General features: G+C 55.9%; 1 non-coding gene across 1 annotated transcript; it reads right to left on the bottom strand.

Moving 5' to 3' along the window:
* Positions 1-968: 968 nt before the first annotated feature.
* Positions 969-1,096, bottom strand: LOC130599074 (U6atac minor spliceosomal RNA). Its single transcript, XR_008972145.1, has one exon. It is a non-coding gene; the product is annotated as a U6atac minor spliceosomal RNA (small nuclear RNA).
* Between the last annotated feature and the right edge of the window lie 19,460 nt (positions 1,097-20,556).

Raw genomic sequence — 20,556 nt, 5'->3', positions numbered from 1 at the left:
GAGGGGATGCCGTGTTCCTGGGGCACCAAAAATCCATGGGTTTGGCATCAACCTCGTGTGCTTGATGGCTGAAGATCAATTGCAGTACAAATCTCTCCGGTGCCTGCTCCGGAGCTGTGTCGCTTTACCCTTGGAGACGGTGCTAACTGCAAGCCATGATGTATGGGTTTGCTTTTACATATGTAAAAATAGAATTCACATTGAGCTGGTGTGAAAAGGGCCAGTAATGATATCGCTGTCTTTTGAGGTTTTCCATTACCCCTAGGGGTGGACCCGTCTCCAGCCTTGGCGAGCATCACTGCTGGAATCATCTGTTTCCTCGTGACTCTTCCCCACTCCAGTTTTTCTCTCGGGCTGATGCAACTGCGTGATTGCAGATGTGGCTGTGCTGCTTTACCAGTGTGGAGAAGCTGGTATCCGACTCCAGGAACGCATTTTTACATAGATTCAAATCTGTTTTGTACTCCCCTGTAGCTGTGTCTGAGGGGCTTTGCTGAGCCCCTGCCACAGGCACCTTCTGCTGGACCACGTTTCTCCAAGCAGTCTCTTGAACAAGGATATATTTTGTCCCCCAGACTGGAGAGCCCGAATATAAAGGATCTACTGGAAAGCTGCCTGTAAAGGTTGTGTTTAACTCCCTAGCATCCCACCTGGGAGTATTGCTGGCACCTGTGAACGGTGCTAGCTGTGATTACACCGGGCTTGGTGTGTCAGTGGTGGTTTGGGGCCAGGATTAGCTGATCTTATAAAGTACAGGGGTGAAACCAAGGCTCCTGCCATGGTGGGGCTGGGTCTGCACCCTTGGGAGGGTTGTGGCCTTGCTTGTGTTGGGTGCAGGGGGGCAGGGGCAAGGGCTGGAGCTGCTGCTGAGGAAAGGAAGTCTTTTCCCTCGTCGAGCTGGGGGAAAAGGAGCAGCCGGGTGGGATCATCAGTGGAAGGAGCTGGTTCCTTTAGAGGTTCCCCCAGTAAAAAAAACATGGTTAGATGCCACGAAGTAGGTGGCAGTGCCTTAACCGTATGCGTGTTGTACAGGCCACAAGGGCCTCTTCCATCCTTATCAAGGGGAGTGCTAACCTTCTCTCCTTTCATACAACACGGCTCGTTGTGGTGCGCCCAGAGGTATTTAAACCCGGAGCAGCTTTCCGCCACACCGGATCGTGTGAGGCATGTAATTTTGTTTTCGTCTTCATCAATTTACATCTCTTTATAATCCCGTTGTACAATTTTTACTCTAGGTCTCCGAAGGAGCAAAAAACCCCAAAAAATCCCCTCAAAATCTCACAGAACAGCGCTTTCATGGTGCTCTCTTAATGTATGCATCCTGTCAGCCAATAAGAGCGCAGAGGGCGGATCCTCTTCCATCGCCGCCTGTTGTTGGCGCCGAGCCCCGCCGGCCGCGCGCCCAGCCCAATCAGCGGCCGCGTTGACAGGGACGGGGCACTTCTGGTTCCGCCTCGCTAATGGCGGCCGGAGCCGGAGGACCCCGGTTCGAGTCCTGCGTCCGGCGCGGAGCGGAGCCTGCGGCTGCGAGCGCCGGCGGGGAGCGGGGAAGCGGCGCTGGCGCTGCCGCCCGCAGGGACGGGCTCCAAGCAGGGTTTGCAGCGAGCCCGCCCGATGTGCGCGGGCTTCAGCCGCCGTCCCGAGGGTTTGCGCGCGAGCACGGCTGCTCGGGGTTGGCTGATCCGGTTTTCCCAGGGCGGGAAGGCCGTTTCCTGAGGGGTTCCGGTGCCCCCGCGCTCGGCAGAAGCTCCGGGGTGCGTCACCGCCTTCCCCGGTTCCGGGTGCGCACGTGGGTGAAGGGGCTGCTCTGGTTTCCCCCCCTCTCTACAGGTCCTTGCCTGCTGCTTCCCAGGGGAATAACGCCCAAACGAGCGCGTGCTTCAGTCGGGAGCCGGTGACCTCATTGAGCGATTGAAGGTTGCCTTCCCTCCTCACTGAACGCTGTGATTTCTGCTGGTTTAAAACCAATCCCGTTCCCCCGGTTTATCCCTTCTCCCCGAGGCTCTCGCGCGTTGCTGGGTCACAGCCGGTTCTAATCGCGTTGTTTTGGGGCCAGCGAGGCGCCGCGGGTGGGTTGGGGCACGGGAATCAATGAGCTGCGTTCCCTGGGCTCTGCTCTGGCACGGACAAGGTTGTGCTGCTGCAGGTGAAGTCCCAACGAGCACGTTGGGCTGCATGGGGCCAGGTCCAGGGCCGGGACCGCGGGATCCAGCTGCGCTGGTGCCCGGGACCGGAATGCGGTGCTGCCGGGAGGCGGTCGCTGGATGCGCCGCATAAGCAGCTTATTTTGTCACTTTAATTTTTAATCCCGTGCGTTCGGGTGCGCTCTCCTATTAGTCAGCATTATCCCTCCAAGTCCCATTAGCTCCAGGAGAGCTGGGGCTTTGCCTGTGGGGATGGCAGCACAGGAGCCAACAGGGCTCTGGGTGCCCGGCGTGGCTGTGGGTCAGTGCTGACCCCACGGGTTGGGGCCATCGGGACTAGGTGCTTTATTAAGGCGCTATTTTCATGTATGCAAATGCCTGTGTGACTTTCACACCCACTTGTGTGCCCTCCAGGTTCTCCCTTTAACGCCAGGGCCGGCTCCAGCGCTGTGCTTTGTCAGAGGATCTCAAGCCTTGGATGCAGAATTAGTTGACTGCTTCTCTTTAATAAAATTACTGCTGCCCTCTTCAAGCAGCTCAGTGTGACACGAGCCGGTGGGTCCGTGCCTGGAGATGAGGCAGCTCCGGGAGGGAACAGAGGGGAAAAAGCCAGTAAAGCCACGCATCTCCCGAAACCCCTGCTGCCTAATCCAACTGAATTAGAGGATTTCCAAGTGGATTTAAAGCTAAATCTTGATTAGGGAGAATTTCTCTCCAAGAGCTGCTGCACAGTAGTATTAATGGGTAAGTGATCATGGGCAGAGGAACTAGGACAGAAATAACGGAGGGGAGCACATACGTGCTCACGGCTCAGCACGGACCGAAAGAATCGGGGAATTTATCCAGGGGAAAAGGGAGAAATTGAGCTTTGACGCAGCAAGACCGGGCGCGGGGTGGGAGCAGCCGCATCCCGGCTGCATCTCCCTGCCTCCTCGTGGGGTTTGTGGGTGAAGGAAGCAGCGTGTGATCAGGCAGAGGGGACATCACCGCTCCCCGGGCACCGTGCTCATCCCAAGCCCTGCTGGAACTCCAGGAACCGAGCCCATGCTTACAGGACACATGCCCGGAGGTGCCCGTGGGATCCTCTCTCTGCTGACCATGGTGTTTGTGCTCCCCAAGGGTAAGTGCTGCTGTGGCGGGTACCCCGTGCTTTGGAGTTATGGCTGTTTGCATCCTCCCTAACCCCTGGTTGGTTGTTGAGGTGTCATTTATCCTCGAGATGCATTTGGGGACATTCCTTGCCAAGCAAGGTAGCTGTGTGTGGTGTGTGTTGGTGGGTTTAGGATGGAGTGAATTCCATGATATTTTGTACAAAACAAAGGCATGGGACAAGTACCCCCTGGGCTCCCCTTCCCTGTCCTGCTCACCCATATCCCGAAAACCCCATGGGACCAGACGAGGCTGGGCCAAGAAGTGCTCAGGGTCACATCCAGAGCAGGGAGAGGTAAGGGCAGTAGTGCGTGCAGCCTGATTTTTGTTGCTGCGAGGCCGGGTTCTGTGTTTGCCCTAAACCCTGTTCACGATGTAAATGAATCACCTTCAAAGGCCTTTTTATTTAAAGCAAGCTGAGGAATGGCTTCATCCCTATTCTGGTACAGGCCAAGCAGTTCCTGGACACGGGGCTGACCCACAGGAAAGGGCTGAGCTGCCGCCAGTACAAGTGTGCAAATCTCTGGGCCCACCAACATCCCTGTCCCGGGGTCACCAACCATTGGGCTGTGGCTGCTCCAAACAAGGATCTCCCTTTGGTTTCGGAGTTGTTTTCCCTCCCTGGCAGACCCTGTGATAAAAGCAGGACCATGCTGGGGAGGAAACCCAAACCACAGCCATGAACCATCCCTCTGGCACAGCTGGAACTGGAGGGGTTGGGTGAAAGGGGCAGGAGCTGTTTCTGAGCGCGGCCGAACCCTGGCTCGGTGGTGGTGTTGGCTGGGAGGTTCCACATCCTCTTTGCAAACCCTGTTTCAAAGCGCCCTTGTTCGCACCATTTGATCCCAGCCCCGATCCCCTCTAATCCCTGATTTCGCACTGACCTCTAGTGGGAGATGCTTTTATCATTTTGAGGCCCTGTGGGTGAGCGAGCGCCGGCGGCTCCGGGCTGCGCTCGGTGCTTAATGCGACTTGGCAAGGCAGAGAGCGCTGTGAAGCCGCCGTTGGAGAGCAGCTGGGAAGGAGCTCAAGTATTTTTCCCCCTGGAAAAACACAGTTGCGTTTCCTGTGCTTCTTGTTCAGTGTCCGGGCTCCAGTGCTATGGCTGCAACATCATCGTTGGCACCAAGAACGTGGACAAGGGGTGCTCCCACCCGGAGGTCATCACCTGCTCCCGCTCCCACCAGGGCTTCAAGCACCGCTTCTGCATTAAGACGGAGAGCGGTGAGTGCGGTGCAGGGGCTGCCCGGCCCGGCCGGGACCGCATCCTGGAGCCATGGGCCCGGGGCAGGGCTGGGTGTGCCCCTGACGCCCCGCTCTGTGCTTGCCTTGCAGTGGTCCTGGGCACCCCGCTGACCAGCGGCTGCGCCACGTCCCGCCACTGCCAGCAGCAGGAGCTGCCGGGGGTGCGCATCCACTGCTGCGACACCGACCTCTGCAACGGCTCCCCCGCCGCCCCGCGCCCGCTCCCCGGCCTCCTGCTGCCCTGTGTCCTCGCTGCCCTGCTCCTGTCCTGAGCCCTGGGGTGCGGGGAACCCTCGGGGAAGTTGGGCAGGACCCCTCCGTCTCCCCTCACCTCAGTACACAGTGCCGAATGCTTTGCCCTGCCAAGGTTTCGGTGATGCCATGGTGGTGTCCTGGCAAGGATGGGGGGCGTTTATCCAAGCTCAGGGGACTGGGGATGGCCGCGCTAGGGGGTTCTGCCCATGTCCCATGGGGTGATGGGAGAGAGGTCAAGCACAGCTCTTCCCATGAGCTCTTCCCATCCTGAGCTGCCCTGGGGAGCCTCGGTGTGCAGAGCTGGAGCATCCTCATGGCTCAGCCTCTGCAGGGGTGGGTGGGCAATGGGCTGGGGACCAGCCCCTGTGCAGTGAACATTTGTACCAGACGTTCTCCCAAGCAAAGGGGCCAAGGGGAGACTTAACAGAGAAATCTCCCCCCGCACGCATCGGAGCTGAGTGGCTCGTTCAAGGTCATCGCGGGGGTTTGTGGTAGAGCTGGGAATTAAATGCATATGTCTGAAGAGCCAGGCTTGTGCTTTTATCACCAGGGAAACGGCATAAACCTCAGTGGTGAGAAACGGAGGAAATATTTTTATTCTAAGTTGTTTTTTTTCCTTTAGTTAAAAAAGAAATAACGCCAAAGACCTTTTCTGTGCAAAACATCAGCTTTTGATGACATTTATCAGGTGCGTGTCAGAAAACAAGGCAAAACTCTACCAAAAATATTATCTGAGGCACCTTCCCAGCAGAAGCTCCTTGGGGCTGGTACAAAACAAGTTCAGGTTCTGAAGATTCAAAATAAAAGGAGCTCAGCAAACAACTCCTGTGGAAATGACAAGAACAGCAGCACGAGCCGATCCCCCCCGCTCCCCTTAAACCCGCCCGAGGATTTTCAGGGGAGCAAGAACCATTCCCTTGGCAGCAGCAGTTATTCTCACTACAGGTTATTCCTCTGCCCCAGTGAGTGCTGAGCTCCGGCAGCAAAACCTCCACAGCATCAGCACGCTCCATAAACATCCCCGTTTTGTGGCTGGGGATGGGGACGGGCTCCCAGCCTGGGGACAGAGCTGGTGGCCGGGGGTGCTGGTGTGGCGTGGGCCAGCTTGCCATGCAGCAGCAGCCTGGGTACAAGCGAGGGGTGAGGAGCTGCTGCAGTGCCCTCCATCAGTCACCTCCATCACGGTCCCCTCCATCTCAGTCTCCCCCACGGGTCCCCTTGCCACGGTCCCCTCGCCGCGGTCCCAGCCATGCAGGTGATGCTGCTGGCCCCGCTCTGCCCCCCTCTCCCGGCCGGGATCATCCATCTCTCGCTGTGTAAGGGCCTGTTGCAATTAAGGAGGCTGAAGTGCTCCTGAACTCTTTAACCTTTGCCCTGGGATTGCTCCTTTTGCCCCGCGGCTGTGGATCAGCTCCATTGCACTTTCCAAACAGCGCCTGCTACTTAGCTGACGTTTCTTTCTCCTGCTGGATCCTATTAGCACCCTGAGGTTGAAAATGCTACTTTGGAGTGTTGTAAGGAATGTGATTTATACTGGAAAGTAGCAGCAATCTATCTTTCCCTATACACACACTACACATGAGGCTGGAGAGCTAAATCCACATCGCCTGAACAAACAGCAACTGGGATAATTGCTGAGGAGGCTTCAGACACAGAGTGTCTGAAGAAGACCCAGAGGGCTGTGCTGGGAACCCATCCCCACACCAGCACAAACTGGTGCTGGGTGCTGCTGCTTTCCAAGTGGTGCTGGCTGGGGACTGTTTGCATGGGCTCTGGTGGGGGGGCCCATTGTGTTGTTCTGCACCCTTTTCTTTGCCTGTTGGTCTTGTGTTAAGAGAAGACCAGAGAGAACAGTGTTTGCACTAGTTTGCCTGTGTGTAAGTACATGTAGAGGCAGCAATACGTATGGGAGGCCAATGAAGATGAGGATTGAACGGTGCCTGAAGGGGGACTGATTACCCTTTATCAGATAGGACGGACACACCACCCAGGCTCCTTGCTGGGACACGGGGTTGAAATCTCTGCAGTGTCAAATCTCCTCCTCCTTAAGCAAAGAGACTTTGCAGAGCGTTTGTGTGAATGCTCAGGGTAAGCCCCGGAGACCGAAACGGTCCCAGCTTCATGTGGGCGCTGCGAGTCCCACCCACGGGGTTAAAACGAGCCCCAAGCCCAGAACCGCAGGAGCTGACATTTACCGGAGCTGCCTCCCCTCCGGAGCTGCTCCCGGGCATCCTCTGGGCGCTCGGAGCCGGAGCCACGGTGCTGTTGGCTCCCAGGTGCTGTTTTCTGGGAGGAAAACCAGCCACAAATAACACACACACACACACACACACACACACACACCGCCCCTCACAGCCCCGTGTTAAAAGCCTTTTTCTAACAGCCTCGGTAGCCGAAGCGTTGCCGTTGTTTCGGTCTCCAGTGAGTGCTCCCCTGAAAACGTTTCCAGCTCGGAGCAGGCTCTGACATTCTGCCCAGACCCAGGAGAGGGAACAACACGGGCTCAGAAACGCTGCCGCGAGGCACAGATCCTTCTTCTTTCCGGAAAGGCACCCGCAGGATCTCACATCCTGTGGCTGCATCCCCGCAGAGAGGGGCAACACCCCAAGGTGGGGATGCCTCGGGGTCCGCGGGAGGCAGAGCCGGCCCCACTCCGCACCCAGGCTCTGGGGTCGCTTTCGTGCCTTTACTGAGCCTTTCCCTCGCGAGCAGCAAAACCATTTTCTTCCTCAGAAAGACGCGCTCCGTGCTCTGCGTGCCCGAGTGCCGCCGGCTGCACAGCCCCGCTCCCAGCGCGCCGGCTGCCGGCACATGGGCCAGGCCCTGGGCATCAACGACAGGAAGAGCGGTGGTGCTAATCCCCCTTCAGCCTTTCCATGGAACAGACTGGTTTGGGTTAAGGGACCTTAAAGCTCCTCCAGCTCCAACCCCTGCCACGGGCAGGGACCCCTTCCACTGGAGCAGCTTGCTTCAAGCCCTGTGTCCAACCTGGCCTTGAACACTGCCAGGGATGGGGCAGCCGCAGCTTCTCTGGGCACCCTGTGCTGGTTTCTCTCCCTGGGCTCAGACACTCCTCAGGCTGGGAAAGGGCCGTGTTTACTCAAGAACAGCGTGGGGTTAGAGCTGGGTAAGTCCTTGTGCAGCTGCTGCAGAGGGGCAGGGAGGACCAGCAAGCAGCTCCCCCACAGTCAGCGCTGGGCACGCTGTGCTATCCCGGCTCCAGAAGCCCGCGTTGTCCAGAGGTTCCGAGGGTGGGATTTAGGATGTCTCTTGTCTGCACCCCTCCCGTGGAGAGACAAGCAGAGGAGCAGCATGTGTGGGACACCCGTGAGGCTGCAGTGGGGGCTGGTGGGGACACCCCCTGCCCGAGGGGCTGCTTCAGCCCCATCCGTTTCACAAAGCAGAGCAGGAGTGGTGCCAGCCTCATTGACACAGACCGTGAACTGGGTCATGCTGCCCATTCCCCTCCCAGCACAGAGCTCTCCTCATGCCCGGACGCACAGGGAGCGCGTTGCCTGGGGGATGCGCAGGGCACAGCATCCTCAGCGCCCCGGGAGCTGCACACAAATGAGCCCAGAGACCCAAAGAAATGCAGCTCCTCCCTAGGACGAGTGCCAGGGCTGCCCTCTGCCAAGGGCTGGGCATCGGGGATTGAATGGAGCGAGAAGCAGGGATGCTCGTTGGGTTTAATAGCCTCATGGCAGTGCTGGAGCCGGGGATGTGCCTGACCTACATAGAGCCCAGAGCTCGCCAGCACCACTGAGCCACTGGCAGGAGAGCAAAGGGTGGAGGGGGAGGCCCTGCTCCACAGCACCTGACCAGCATCACCCCACTCAGCACCAGCCAGGATGGAGCCGTTCGAGCAGGTTCTCCTCTGTGCTGGGCACCACGTGCATCCCGCAGCTCATCCCTGTGTGTCCCCTCCATGCTCCACACCCCCAGCACAGATCAGCCGGCCCCATGGATGTGTTCTGTGGGGTTCTCCAGTGGATTCCGTGACCTTCCTCCTGGCAGTCTGGTTTATCCAGCCCAGCAACACACCCTGAAGCCTTTCCTCAGACTCCGTTGTTTCAGCATCTCACAGCCTTGGGCCACTCACTGACCCCACAGGTTCTGCTGCAAAGGATGGAGATTTCTGCCATAATTTGCTCTTTTCTGTCCTTCAGAGGAGGTGGCTGGGGGGCAGCAGGAACATGAAGGCAAACAAAGGAGGGGAAGGCACCTGGAGCCCAGACTTTATCTCTGGTGGTGATTACAGGGCTCGTTAAACAGAAAACCAGGCCCTGGTGTGGAATAAGGAGAAACAGGACAAGTGTGGAGGTGGGCAGAGCCCGGCATCGGCTCTTCCCCCCGGCGGCCCCAGCTTCACACGGCAGAAATGAATCACAGGAGAGCACTGCCAGAACCTCAAACCCCAACTGCTCCGGTACGAGGGAAGCACCAGGGGCTCCGCTCCCACCCTGGGCAGTGGGAGGCTCATCAGCAAATACGGGAGAATCCCATCGGTGACGGGATCAGCGTGGAGGGGGGGCGGCCGTGTGGGCTCAGAGGGGCTCGGGGGACTCTGGGCGTGTGGGGGGGCTGCTGGGGGTCTCCCCACAGGATCCTCCTGGAACCCAGGCGGGAGATGCCTTTCCCATCAAACAGCTCTCCCTCTCCGGTGAGTGTGGGGTTGGTTGGATGCAGTGGATGTAGGATGGATGCTCAGGGTGTCCATTGCCCCCTGAGGTCACTGGGCTGGGGATGGTTACTGTGAGCAGAGAGAGGTTGTGCCCTGAGTGCATGGGCAGGCTCCATCCCTGGAGGGATGGGGGGGCTGGAGCCCATTCAAACCATGCCCTGTTCCCACCTCAGGCCTCCCCCAGTCATCCCAGTATCACCTCAGTGGGTAAATGAAGGCCGTGGGGTCTGGCACTGCATTGGTGTCAGCAGGAACTGCTGTTTCCAGACTGGTAAATTCAGCCTCAGGAGAGCCCCGGGAGGAAATGAAAAGCTCATTTGGTGATGGCAAGTGGGGCTCTCCGAGGGTTGCAGCAGCCCAGGCCAGGGGTCCTGATCCTGCTGCTGACCCCAGGGCATACCCTGTGCCCCACAGCGCATCCCCAGCCCCATAGATCCCTCACACAAGGGTTTTCTGAGCCCCAGTCCCTTGCTGCTCCTGGCTTTGGCACCACGCAGAGGTTTTTCCACCAGCACCGATTCCAATTGCGCGTTTCTCAAAAGTCATTAAAGAGAATTCCCGTGAAATGATCTTCATTTCCCGCCCCTCCTCTCCTCCAGACGGAGGAGATCAATTGGAAACTGCAAACATCTTCCAAGGGCCCGGGGCAAACCCAGTGTCAAACAAATGCGCCTCTTCCCCAGCTGCCGTGGCAGGGACCCTCTTCCCGCTCCGAGCATCCCCCCGGCGCGGGGCCGTTTGCAGCCTCCGGAGGAGCTCAGGTTTGGGAACCTTTGATGTTCTCTCCCTCCTTTGAGGAAGGGAAAGGAAAGCGCCTGAGGAGCGGGAGCTGTCAGAGGCAATAACGTGAAGTCTTACTTTGGGCTGGCAGGAGGAGGGTTCTCTGGCGCGCGGCGTTAACTGCGGGGCTGAAACAGGGAAGCAGGGAGGAACATTAGCAAAGTGATGCAGCCCCCAGGCAGGGAGAGGAAAACCAAACCCCCCAAACCCAGCAACCTGCAACCCAAACCTGGCAATGGCCTCATTCACCTCAAGGCTCTCATCCACTCCTGGGTTAATCGATAGAACAAACCCCGGGGGTCTCACCTCTCCTGGCCCCTTCAGGCTCATCCCAGCCTGATGAGAGCAGGGAGCCCTTTGCAGGGCTGCAGAACCCAGAGCTCCACCAGACCCCAGTGCCAATACCTGCTCGGGGGCAATGATGGAGAGGGAACAACACAGGGGAATTGCTACTTGGCGGAGCAGTGGCTCTGCATCACCTTCCCCCGCTGCTGCTTTTAAGCAGGGCGCAAGAAAACCTCACATAGAGCCCCAAACCCTCTGTGTTACACGGGATCACACATTTACGTGTTCATACACACAGGGTGGTGACAAAGATGTGACAAAGCTTTGGGATTGGAGAAACCAGATTTATTTGCATGGAGCAAAGCCCAAGCCTGGTTTGTGCAGACGCAGGGTGCTGGTGGTGGCAGAGGTGAGCAAGGCAGAGCAGGACGAGCCGTGCGGCTGCCGATGGGCAGCCTGGTTAGACCAGAGCACGGTGGCTCCATTCCCTGGCACCCTCTGACAAGTGAGAAACCTCCAGTGCACGAAGGACACATTCCTGTGCTAATAAAAGCCGCGTTGTCTGGTGGCGGGAGCCTGCAGGATGTTATGGTTGGAATGTTCCTCGGCCCTTGTGTAATTAAAAGCCCCACAGCTGTGGATGGGTGAGAAGCTGTTTTCTGCCCCCAGACACACAGACTTGATGTTTTCTGTGATCTCCACCATGTCACCAGCTCCCCTTTGATGTGTGCACCCGGGCCCACGGCTCTGGGGGGATATTTGCTTGAGCATCGCTCATTAGGTGACCCGGTAGGATGGAGGCAAGATTAACTGCGGAAGGGGAGAGACCGATCCCTGCATCCACATTCATCAGCTTGCTCGGGCTCAGTGGCTGCTGTGGTTGAGCCAAATGCAAAAGTAATAATAGGACAAAGTCAATTCCCTGCAGATTTCAATAATGGATTGGAAAAGGGCAGATTATTTTCCCATTTCATGTGGGGAGGATGGAGACATGGAAAAAATAAGGGCTTGCTGTAACGTTAATAGCTGGCTGTACCATGGCATGCAGTGGATCCCTCCCGATCCCCCCTCCTGCCTTCACAGTTGTACAACATGATGAAACCACTAATTGGTGCTGGTTTCCTTAGGCCAGTCCTGCTCTTGGAGTGGCCGGTGGCAAGTGATGGAGCAGGGTGGCCAGGGCTGCTCAGAGCAGCGATGCTGAACACTGCAATGATGGACCAGCCCTCGGGACTGTGGGGCCTGAGCACAAGCCCTCATGAACTCAGCCCTCCTTGTGCTCAGTCTTCTGACTCAAACCAACCTCCTAAAATCACTGGAAAACGATTTGTTCCTGTTCTCTTCCCGACACCCTCATCCCCATCCCCGCGTTATGTGCTGGAGACAAAAGGCTTTCCCATGGCACAGCTCAGATGCTCCCTGGGAACTCCTTGCCAGTGACCAGGATTTTCCAGGGACTGAAAAAGCTGGAGGCAAAATCCTGCTGCCCGCTACAAGAACATGAGGACACGCTTCATGCCAGCCCTCAGCTGTGCGGGCTCTGGGTCCATGGAGGGCAGCTGGAGCCCACCCCTCTGCCCAGGCTCGGTAACCACTGCGCTGCTGGTGGCTTCAGAGCTGTTGTGTTGGGTTAGATGCAAACCAGCCCCGTGCAGAGGCTGCAGGAGCGGCGCGTCCCCTGCGCGCACCCGGCTGCTGGCTGGGGGAGACACCGGTCCGCAGGTATTGCCCCGAGGGCAGCCCGGAGCAGGGTTGGGTGAGGTGGGTGCTGGGATGGGAGGTGCCGTGGGGCCCGCAGAGCTGCCGGGCAAATGAAGCAATCGTGTTCCCAGGACATGCATAAAAAGAAGTGAAAACCACGATTAATCCATAGCAACAAAAGGAGGCAGCATGGCAACAGCAGCGCCTGCTGCAAAACAAAACAGGGACAGGAGCAGGCGGGGAGGGAGGAAACAAAAACCCACTGGGTCCTTCAGGGCTTTCCAAGGCAAAGGGGGATGCTGCAGTCCAGGTCGGTGGGATGGGTACATGGATGGGTGCTGGTGTGAGGGGCACTGGCCTGTGCACAGCTCCGTGCTCCTGAGCATCCCATAGTGCCTGGTTTGGCCTCCGGAGCTGGGAAGGGGCTGCAGGAAGGCAGTGGCCATGGCACAAGGGGATAGGGATGGGGATGGTGGTTCCCAGGCTGTCCTTAGGGCAGGTCTGGCCATTGTGCTTCTCTGGGGGCACCTGAGCCTGTGCTAGGGCTGGGGAAGGTCCCAGCTCCTGGTGATGGATCAGCAGCAGAGCTGGGCTGGAGCTGGGGACACCAAGCCCATCCTGGTTTGGGGGTTTTCTCTAAATGCTGTAGTGAAAATGAAACCCCAAGTGGGCAGCGCAGGAGGAGCCTTCCCCATAGCACCTCACAGTCCCTTCACGAGGATGAGCTGCTCATGGCTGCTGGCACAGCCTTGTATTCCTTAGGACTGATGGACTGGATTAAATCCAGGAGCAGAGCTCCCTGGGGCACCCTGCTGCACTCCCACCCTCCAAAATGATGCTTTCAGCTCGGATGAGGGTGAACCCCTCAGGAAACAAAACTGGGATAAAGTCAGCATGAAACCAAGGCTCAGCCCCTGTTCTGAACCCAGGTAAAGCTCTGCCGTGGGCGCGTGGGAAGAGCGTGATGGAAATAAGCCATAATGGGTGCTAATTTGAAGTGGCATGTTTGTGAGTCAGGGGAGAGGGAGGAGTGGGCAGGAGGCACTATGTGAGGGTGAGGATGAGGAGTTCTGCTGCATCTCCCATGTGCTGAGCGGGGCCATGGCGCTGCTGGGGCTTGGATCGGGAAGAGGAAAGGGACCTGCATGGGGAGCAGAGAGGGGATTGCCCAGAGCTCAGTTACAGGCACTTTGGCTTTATCAGAACCCCCGTTCGAGGTGAGGAGGAGGTTTTCCACTCTGTGAGAGCCAAAGCAAATACAATGAAACTTAATTAAATGCTCGCCTGCTAAAGTAATAATTTTCTTATGAACTGAGGAAGGTGAAGCACAACGAGATGGACCTGATAAAGGAACAATGGTTCCCAGTGTGCCTGGCAGCAGGCACATGTAAGAGGCAGGATTCTGGGGGGAAGGTTCTCCCCTTTTTACCTCACACAGCTCTGGGTGTTGGATGCTCCCCACGGAGCCAAAGCTCTCATGCAGGGCCTGTCTCCATCACTAAACATGAACGTCCAGTCCTGTGCTGCTCTGTACGGTCAGCTCAGGGCATGGGGCTGTCTGGATTACCGGTGGTGAGTGGTGATGTCTGGAGGGAAAAGAAGAAAAGGGGGAGGAAATCCATGAATAACTGCCATTTTAATGGGGTTCTTGCTTGCTGGTGCTGGGAGATGGGTGACACCTCATCTGCTGGGCCTGGGGCCACTGCTGCATGCTGAGAGCTGCTCCGGGGGGTTCTACACAGAGAAAAACCTCATCTGGGAGGGAGCCAAGTGAGGAGTGAATGGTAATACCATCATCATCATTATCATCATCTGAGGGGCCCGGGAGAGTCGTTTCAAGAAGCAGAGATGGAAAATGAAAAGAAACCCAAGAGGTGTTGACCCGTGCACCTGCGGGACTGGCTGCCTGGTGGGTGGAGCATGCCTTGCACACGTATGTGCACTGCTTGCACATGCCTTGCACATGTGTATGCACCCCGAGCACAGCCCCAGCACTCGCTCCTGCAGCCTCAGAGGCCAGGCAGGGATTTCTTCTGGCAGCTTCTCCATACGTGTTATTTCCATTCATAAGGAGAAGGATCAAGGGAGGTAGTCGATGGCTTTCACTTTGCAAGGGCTGCCCCCAGCAGCACCATTGGGCTCACCCAGCTCTGCCCCACTCCCTGGCCGTGGGCCTTCAGCATCTTTTAGCACCAAGGAAGGAGCTGCTGCTTTCCAGCTCTCTCGGGCTGTGACAGGGGCCGGGCACCAGCAAAATGGGAGTACAAGGAGCAATTTGGAGCTTGTCTCGCTTTTCATTCAGCACTGCCAGCTCCAGTCAGGGCATTTCACTTCTAGGGTTTGACTTTGGGGTGCATAGACTCAAACCTTACACTGAGGCCTCAAACCATGGGGGAAAGGTTAAGCCAAACTCCTGGTTTTCCATTCTTTTAATGAATGTATCATTTTAAAAAGTTCATTTTCCCAGCCTCCTCCAATGCAGATATTGCCTTTCTCTCAAAAAAAACTCCAAACCCAGAAACCAAAAGACTGAGTTTGGACCCTTCCTTATTTGGCATCGGCTCTTTTAGACACGTTGGGCATTACTTCATGGCTGAAATTACAGAAATAACCCCCCTAATAAAACAGAAACTAATAACTTTCACCCTCTTTGTCTTTGGATGGGCATCGGGAACGGCTGAGCCTGTACAATAATTACACTGTGTGCACAGCAAAAAAGGTTCTTGCCTCCTGCCATTCCCAGCCCTTCCCTGCCAAAGGAAAAAGAAAAGTTGGCAATAAATTTTAAACAGTTTTATTTACCTTGAACTACTCAGCCAAGAATGCACATTATTTAGGGACTGGAATAAAAAGCCATTCACTCTGGTTCAATTGGCCATTTAGTTCAATTTGTGTGTGTTACTGCAGGTAATTACTATGGTAATAATGTACTGTAATCTGCACTGATTTGGGACTTGTCCTGTTTCTGTATTAATAATAAGTGCCATATATGTACTAATTACCAGTTTGTTACCATGGTTATTTGCGTAGATGCCGTGTTAATGATACCCTGGAAACATAAAGCAATCACATTTTTGAATTAAATCTTTGTGGTCTCTTTAGTGCTAAAAGCCCAATTCACATAAAATAATGATGAAGAAAATGAGCTCATCGCGGCCGCCTCGGCAGCGCCGCTGATTGTGCTCGGCACAAACGCACCGGCCCGGCCGGGGAGCCAGAGCCTCCCAAACATTTTCCATGGTTGCTAGGAAACTTCCCGGTGACATCAGTGGCAGGAACACGCGGTGCCAGGCTGTCATGCACACGTATTTATAGAGCACGCGGCGCGGGGATGCTGCAGCCAGAGGTGTAAAACTGCTGGGGCCCTGCCAGCGAGAGGCGTGAAGCAGGAGCCACCCCTCCGCTCCCGGCGAACCCTGGAAGGAGCCAGGAGCCAGCCCGCAGACGTCCATCTTTTAGGCTCATCTAAAGCCAGGAGGGACCTCTGCTTCCCCGCCCCGGCAGTAACCGCTCCGCAGGTCCTGCGCTGGCTCGTGCCTCTCCCCCCTTCAAACCGAGCTGCGCAGCCCACCCTGGGGGATGATCTGTGCACTGAAGGGCCGGGGCTGCTGCTGCTGCCGCCGGTGTCACCGCGCGGGTGCGGGACCATGAGCAGGGTTTGTCCCTGTGAGGGTTCTGGCTGCAGTTTGCCGTCCGGCCTGTCCTGCAGGCGCGGCTGCTCCCGCTCGGCAGCTCCCTCGCTGGCCATGCTGGATCTGCGTTACCATTAAAAACAGTTTATTGGCAACAGAACCGTTCCCTTTTCCCTGATCGCGCAGTAAACAATGGGTCCTTCCTACCCCAGCGTTAATGGCAATCCCTTAACCAGATGAGCCTGGTGCAGGGGCTGGGGAAAGCTGGAACCCTGAAGCTGTGTGTCCCTGCAGACAGCAGGGAGTGAAGCAGGGAAACCTCCAGGTCCCAGCCCTAAATCAGGTGTGACCTGTGCTGCTGTGGGTGATGCCCTGTGCATCTCCAGCCTGTGCAGCTCCATAGGGAGCAGCAGGAGTGGAGGCTGCAGGAAGCAGCAGGGTTTGGGCACTCTGGGTTAGCTGAAGGATGGAGCTGGAGGTCTCTTTTACCGGCAGGGTTTGTCCAGGAGATGAGCAAGGAGGTGGGAATCCTGGTGATGCTGCTTGAGAGAAGCCGGTGTCCCGGACTGCGGGCACCTGGAAGGACCTGCAGCCACTGTGATACCGGCCAGAATCCCTGGGAAAATCCCAACACCCGTCTGCCAAGTGAGTCTGTGACCCTCAGCCTGTCCGGAGGGGCTGAGGCACCCCCTGGAAAATGCCCCCAGCTTCCCCCAACGAGGGGCTGCTGGACCACACTGCGATGGGAGCAGGGTCTCTCCGTTATCCCCCTTGCTCTGGCGTTTCCCTGCTGGAGACCCAGCCCTGTGCAGCGCACGCTGTGTCATTTGAAAAGGTACTTAATGCTCTTTATTATCTGGTCATTATTTTTCCACTGAAGCCTGAGATAAGCAAAGCATAAATCAAACCAGAACAGGAGCCACTTGGAGCAGGTAAAGGATGGAAAAGATCTTAATCAGTGAATCTGGGCAAGAGAAGCCAAAAGAGGGAGAGGGAGGGAGGAAAGGGGGCTGAGGAACAAAGAAAGGGGGAGAAACACCACTTGTTGTTTGTGGGATGAAGACGAATGTTTCCAAAGCCACATTTTCCACATGACACCCAGTAAAAGGCCTTGGTTTGATTATTAATCACAGGGCGGCCTCCATTCATCACTCCATCCCTCCGTGCCTCCTGAGCTGTTTGATGTGCTGTCCTCCGCTCCCTCATCCCACATCCCCCACCCCACGAGGCTCAGACAGGGGAAAGCCCAGGAAGTTATTCCGATAAAGAGAATGCAATCAAATAAATAGAGGAGGAAATAAGACTTGGGAAAGCTGCTGCTGCGCTGGTTGGATCCCTGCCTCCGGAGGCTTCTGGAGAGCTGCTGACACTGAGAGCCTCTTCTGAAATGGATGGACTTTGCCTCTTGCCTTATACATCTGTTTAATGACCTCTCCTTGAAGGCACTTGACATGTGATTTATGGGATATAAATTCCACCTCTTTGCTTCGGTGTTGCAGTCTCTGCGTTCCCCAAAGTGGGAGCATCTCACCCCATGGGGAAGCTGTCCCTGCAGCCCCTGCCCTCCTGCACATCCAGCCTCTATCCTCCAGCCCTTCCTCTGAAACACAACAAAACAACCACCAAAAAAGCCCCCGGAAGACCTCTAAAAATGTGTTTTTTCCTCTTTAAACGAAAACTGCTGCTGACACAGCGATTGCCACGGTCAAGGCTGAGGGTGCTTTTCTGCAAAAGCAAACAGCAGCATCCCAGCTGATTTCCTGCAAATAACAATTAGAAAAGCATATAAATAAATAAGTCCTTAATTCCTTTCCTGGCATCCGTAGCTTCTAATTCATAAATTCATCAGGACTTTCCCAGGATGTCAGTTTTGGCAAATGAGCCCAGAGTTGCTTCATGCTAATGGAGCGGTGGGCTGCCTGACCTCAGGAAATAGAGAGGCCAAACATGAAAAACCAGAGCTGGGTTCAAGGCTGGGGCTGTGAACCCCAGGTTGGAGGCTGAGGTCGGGAGCGGGTCAGGGAAGCATTGTGTGTGCGAGTGTGTGTGTGTGAGTGTGCGAGGCTGCGGCGCTGGTTTCTATTTAAACCCTTTCATGCCGCTGCCAGGGACCTCTGGCCATTGTGTGCCGGAGCAGCCGCCTATTGAGGAACGCGCCTCGAAGCTCCTGGCTGCGGGAATGGGGAGAGATTGGAAACAGTCACTCTTACGTGGTACAAGCCAAACCCTCCCCTACCTTGGGAGCGGAGGGAGGGGAGCTCTGCCTGGCTCTTTTCAGCACTAACACAGATGGATTTGCTTTGGCATTTAAGGGTGATGGATGTGCCAGGTGCTATTCATTAGAAATGATTTGTTGAGGCCAGCGCAGCTCGCCGGCCCATTAGGACGCATTTACTCCGCAGGTTGGTAATGATGGGTGTGCTTAATAGTTCCTAAGTATCAGAAGGCATTAAAAAGCCCTGGAAGAGGCGGCCATCAATATTTACAGCTTCGCTTTGTTGGGGGAGGAAGCCGGTGCATGTGCCTGGATGGGGTGTCCGCTCCGGTCCCTGCTTGCGGTGGGTGATGGCACAGGGAAGGCTGGAATCCTTGAAGTATCCGAGTGATGCAGCAGAAGCTTGTTCAGCTCTGGAGGGGGAGGAATTCAGGCACACACTGAGGGCAGAGCCCAGCAGCCCCTGGTCCAGCCCCAGGGTCTTATTGGTGGTGGTCTTATTGGGATTGCCTCTCCCAAGCCTCATGAACCACAATCAGAGGAGGCAGAAGGTCATTCACTGAGGGATGATAGTGGCTATTACGTCCCAATTCCCTTTCCCTGCTCCCCCCTCCCCTGGCCTGGTCTGTGCTGGGATCAAGATCCCGTTAACAGCCTCTGCTGATGGGCAACCATTTACTTAAGTCCCAATTTTTCATTAAAATAGCCCGCTTGGCTATCAAGCATCGCAAGGTCACGGAGCTGCATTGTCTCAGCTTAATACGATGCTATTAAGGCTGGACTATAATGTCCCAGATACAGCAAGTTCAGCAGCGTAAGATCAAGCATTGGGCAAGACTGCAATTTCCTCCTGTCCTGCTGTTATGATCTTATCAAAGCCTGACTGATCTCTATGAAAGAAATCGCACCAGAGAGCATTAAATCCGTGTCCCGGGTTCACAGCCTGGCTCCCTTTGTGTCGCTGCAGCCCCTCTTTGGCAGGGACCAGTGGTAGTTGGGCTGGGCTGGTGCAAGCATCCAGGTTGAGAAGTGGCTGTGAAGTCACGTTTTATCTTCGCAGTTTGTGTTCACAGGTTTTGAAGCCTCATCACTGCTCAACCCCTCACGGTTTGAGTCTCATCTTTTGCATGGCTCAGCATCATGCTGCCAGCCCTTGCTGTGCCTGTGCCACTGTGCTGGCCTGGGACCCTCTGAGCAGTGGCCATCATGGCTCTGAGCCCTGCTGAGCAACCGTGTTGTTTCTCCCTCACCTAAGACAGATAAGAATAACCCTTTTCTTCCAGCCTTTATCTTCCTACCTGAGCTACAAGTGCCTGCATGCAGTCCCTTTATCTTGCCACGCACTTGCACAGTTCCTAGCACAGCAGGGCCCTGCTCTCGGTCCTTGACGAGACACAGGAAGGCTGGCTAGCAATTATGGAACAGAGGAGGAGGTGGGAAAAGGCAGACTGGAAACTGTCTGGTGGCTTTATTAAGTCATGCAAAGATACGGTGCTTATTGACTCACTGGCATGGATACAACGCGGTGTACGTGTGCCCAGATGGGAGGTTTTCACAGCGAGAAGAAAGCACGTAAACAAAGGCAGGTTTGTGTGCGCCGGCCCTGCCAAGGAGGAAACGTCCCTCCCGGTGTCTCCATGAGAAGGGCTCGCAGAGCAAACAAACGTGTTACTTCATCCAGGCAGGGAGGCCAAGGCCTGGCGAGGTGTGCGGGGAGCCCTGGTGTGGACGGAGCACAGCAGGTACGTGGGTGACACAGTGCATGGGTGCACACATGGCTGCATGGGTCGGTGTTGGCGCCCTGTGCACACGAGGGGACAAAAGGACAGCAGTGGGAAGGGGTTTGCTTGCAGAACAGACCCCCCAGCTCCCCCAAACAAAAAAGAGATGCAAAAGCTAAGCTCTGCTGCCATCATTCCCATTTGAGTCAGAGCAGCTTAAAGGATAATTAGTTAATTGAGCAATGGAAGCCATTTCCCTATAGCTATGTGTCAGCTCCTGTTAGCTGCTCTGGAATGCTCACTGAGAATACACAGATACTCTCTGGAGATATCAATCACTTCTTTGCCAGGCTGGGTGCTTCCATCCCTTTGGTGGGCAGGGATCCATCACGGCAGGCAGGGATCCAGGCAGTGATCCGTTACGGCAGGCAGGGATCCATCATGGCACATCAGGCTCCACAAGCACCCATCAGCTGCAATTGTTTTCTAGTGAAAATAGATGTTCAGTATCGATCTCCTCCCTGCAGCGCAGTCTGGGGACCTTCTCCTTAGTTACTCTAATAAAACACAGCTAATTAAATTTGTGCCTTGCTTTCCCAATATTGCATTATCCTAATTACTAATTAAGGAGACCGCATGTAAGGGATAGGCATTATTCCCTGCAAAAGATCCCCTAATGGCCTAAATGACATCTCGTGGAAGGAGGAAATCTTCCAGCAGAGGCCAGGACTGAAGCTCGGGGAGGGAT

Source organism: Pezoporus wallicus, unplaced genomic scaffold (assembly GCF_028554395.1).
Source record: "Pezoporus wallicus isolate ANWC-B61680 ecotype Strahan unplaced genomic scaffold, APGP_CSIRO_Pwel_v1 contig_8341, whole genome shotgun sequence".
Classification (NCBI taxonomy): Eukaryota; Metazoa; Chordata; class Aves; order Psittaciformes; family Psittacidae; genus Pezoporus; species Pezoporus wallicus.
The sequence above is the reverse complement of the archived record's forward strand: the minus strand, read 5'-3'. Positions and strand labels throughout refer to the sequence as shown.